Below are 4193 nucleotides of genomic sequence, written 5' to 3' on the forward strand. Positions count from 1 at the left end.
CATCAGCATTTGGCACTCTTTAAGGTATAAAGTCTCGAACTTGATGCTTTTTAGCTTAGATCTCTTTTGGTTTGGGTTTATGAACCTTTTTGGTTCCATTGATGAGATCTTATGAGTTCATATCGTGTCTGAAGTTTAGAGTTGCCACTCTTGGTGTTATTTTGGTCCTTGAGTCATAAAGTGTTGGATCAGGTGTCTAAGCCCATAACTATATTTTGTATGTACTTGACCCGGTTATAACATGGTCCTTTTGGGTTGCCTTCACCAGAGCAACTTGATTGGATGATTAATGGAGAAAGAGGTTATTATGGTTTATTAATATATTATATGAATAATATATTAAAAGAGAAATCATATTGGTTAATTAATATTGGTCAAGAATTAATTAAGAAATTAATTTTGTGGTCAAAAGATATTAATTGAACTTAGGGGACGGGAATTGCAATTATAAGATAATTGGATTTTGGGCTAAGGATCCCTTATGAAAGGGGTGGACAAAATCAAGGGTGGAAGCCCACCTTGAATTCCTCCAAAACCTCATTCTGGAAGGTTCCTTTGGACTCCTTAAGGCCTAAGAAATACAATTAGGGTTTTGACTGAAACCCTAGCAGCTCACCTATATAAAGGACCCTAGGCTTTGCATTTTCGGCTGCAAGAAGAACCCTAAGGATCTAAGAGCCAATTTTGAGCCTCATTCCCCTCTCTCCAAAGATCATCCAACTTGCCTTGGTGTTTGTGATCGATTAGAGGTATTACACCTATGATACTAAAGCTCTCAAAGGTTGAAGATTCTTGCTACAATTGAAAGGTAATCATCTAAACTTGTTTTAGTCATTAGTTTCAATTTTTGTATGCTAGTATTAGGGTTTATAAGCTTTGCATGATTTACATGTACAATTAGAGAAACCAAGATCCAAAGCTTTAGGGTTTGCATGTTCACCTTAGGATTGATGTATTGCTCAAAACCCATCGGTGGTATTAGAGCCTAGAGTGTTTTCTATTGTATTTGATGCCTTGTTTGATTATTCATTGCTTGTAAAATCAAAATTTCTACCCTCTGACAGCTGAACTCGTTGAGTCACCTGATGAACTCGACGAGTCAGATGAACTCGACAAGTCCAGTTAGTGACTCGGCGAGTCAGAGAGTCTGGGAGCAGATCTTTCAGGATTTTGGCCTATTTTGGATTGGGATAATTACCAAAAACATTTTTGATTAATAAAATCCGATTTTTATTAAATTGATATGATTATCCTCATCCAAATAGAATATAATTGTCAATTAATTAGATAATTATTGCCTTATATGATAACTTTGATTATTTGAATTATTTGATTGAATTATCTTGCCATGAAATTGAATTAGGTCAAATTTTAGATAATCACAAATTAATTGTTTAATTAAATTATTTCTAATTTGATCTAGAAAGTTTTGAAAAGTTTCAAAACTTGCCCTCAAGTTTTGGAATTCAAAGTTTTGATTAAAAGTTTAATTTTGAAATATTTAAATTCTAAACCCTAGAATTTTACAAGTTTAAAATTCAACCCCTATACTATTATAATATTATAAGATTAGTATAAATTAAGCTAGTCTTACCGTTAGTAGGCCTCATTCACGAAGCCGAGCTATAAGGGGGGTATAAGGTTGATGCCTATAAAATGGCAGTTTAATGGGTGTACACTCTCACCCACCGCTTCCTTGATTGGTGGAGGGTCGTTAGCCGAACGGGTAGGATAGGGCAACCAAGTCCTCATTAATAAGTATAATGATTGTATAAAGTAACTAAATGTTTTTAACAATTGCCAATCATAGTTACTTTAGGAAAAATGTGAAAATGTATGCTATTCCATGAAATTACACTTTGCACCTTGCCAAGTCGTTAGTGGAGCGTGTGTGGTTAACCGACACACTAATTTGGGACTAGCATAGGTGGCAAAGGGTAGCTTGATGTTTATCATAGATCAATGGAGCGTATGTGGCTAACCGGCACATTGATTAGGTGGTAAATGACATCGAGAGTACCAAGTATATTTGCATGGTTATTCACACCTTGTTTGTGATCCTCGGTATCACAGTCACAAACTTGAAGGGCATAATCGAGATTTAAACATGTCATTGAAAAGTTCAATGAATCTCAAAAGATCTAGGAGTTTCAATACATTTAAAACTTAATTTCCTTTTTTGTTTTTCATGGTGAAAATTAGTGAATCATCATTCACTTACCTTCAAATTATTTGCAGTTTGGATTACGACATCCCTCTTCTAAATTGTAAATAATGTTGTTGGATCCTAGCCCTAATTTCTCATTTTGGGTGTTTAATTGGGGATTCTTATCTAATCAAACTTTGTTCCTTTTCTATTTCAGATGTCTACTCAAAACAACGCTTCTGGCTCGACCCCTTCTGGATCATTCTCACTCATGAACTTGTGTGGGAGGATGATATTCGATGGGACCAATTTCAATGATTGGATCCGCAACATCCGCATGGTTGCCCGCTACGAGGACATGGAGTATGTTCTCGACAAGGAGCTGAAAGAGGTCAACCCAAACACTGCTACTCCTGAGGAAATTGCTGCATTCGAGGCTCATGAGCGAGATCCTACGAAAGTTCATTGCATCATGCTCGCGACAATGACCACTCAACTCCAAAAGTCCTACGAGGACTACTACCCCTACGAGATGCATCAAGATTTGATGGATAGGTTCCATCAAAGCGCGAGGCAGGAAAGGTACGAGATCATCGTCTCGATGATCACTACCAAAATGAAGGATGGAGAGTCTGTCAGGCCCACTTGTAGAAAATGCAGAGGTATGTGGACCTCTTGCTAAAGTTAAATGTTAACTTCGATGAGGAGTTGGCCATAGATATCATTCTACACTCCTTACCTCCTTGTTAAACCAGTTCCGTATGACCTACCACATGAACAAATAGGAGGTCACTCTAAGCAAGCTTCAAGGCCTGCTGAGAGTAGCCTGAAAGACAAATCCGTTGCATTAACTCCTACTGTTGCTGCCCCCATTTTGGCTATTGGGAAAGGAAAATGAAAGAATAGGAAGGCTCCTTCTAAGAGCCACAAGGGTAAACCCCATGATAGATCCTCTTCTAGTGGGACCAAAGCTGGCTCTACTGCTCCCTCTTCCAACCCAAAGGAGGCAGAGTGCTTCTACTGCCACGACAAAGGGCATTGGAAACGAAGCTGCCTGAAGCATCTGCAAGATATCAAGGATAGGAAGATAAAGCCATCCTTCGCAGGTATTTACACTATACAATCTTATAACTCATCACATGCTATTTCTTGGGTCCTTGACACAGGATGTGGTTTTCACATTTGTTCTGATTTGCAGGGTCTAAGAAGAAGTAGGGATGTGGAGCATGGGAAGATGAACCTGATCATGGGGAATAGGAAAGTGTCGTCTGTTACCAAGATTGAAGTTTACTCTTTAGTGCTTAGTAGTGGGTTATGTTTAGATTTAAATGATTGTTGCTACTCGTCGGAAATGGCGAGAAACATTATTTCTTTTCATGGTTTGTACAGACAAGGTTTTAGATTTTTGTTTAATAATGAAATTAGTTCTATTAATGCTTTCTTGAATGGTACTTTCTATTTTGAAGCATAGCCTTGTAATGGAGTATATGAAACTGTAAATATTGTTGATAACTTAGGAAATAATGTGTTGCATATTGATTCGTCCAATGGTTTGGACAAAGCATGCTTGTGGCATTGTTGTCTTGGACATGTCAACAAGAAGCGCATAGCCCAACTCCAAAAGGATGGAGTGTTGGAGTCATTCGACCTCAAATCGGATGACACGTAGGAATCTTCTTTACTTGGAAAGATGACCAAGTTGCCCTTCACTGGTTCTTCTGAAAGGGGTGAGGGTTTATTGGATCTCATACATACGGATGTGTGTGGACCCTTTAGATCCACCACAAGGGATGCAAGCCGCTTCTATGTGACTTTTACTGATGATTATAACAGATATGGATATATCTACTTAATCAATCACAAGTCAGAAACCTTTGAAAAGTTCAAAGAGTTTAAACAGGAAGTAGAGAATCAGTTGGGCAGGAAAATTAAGATGCTCCGATCTGATCGAGGTGGAGAGTACCTTAGTCTTGAATTCCACGACTACCTCAAGGAATGCGGAATCATTTCGCAATTGACGCTGCCTAGGACACCACAGTTGAATGGT

This window comes from Lactuca virosa, chromosome 8, assembly GCF_052849685.1.
Source record: "Lactuca virosa cultivar CGN04683 chromosome 8, Lactuca_virosa_CGN04683_v6, whole genome shotgun sequence".
NCBI lineage: Eukaryota > Viridiplantae > Streptophyta > Magnoliopsida > Asterales > Asteraceae > Lactuca > Lactuca virosa.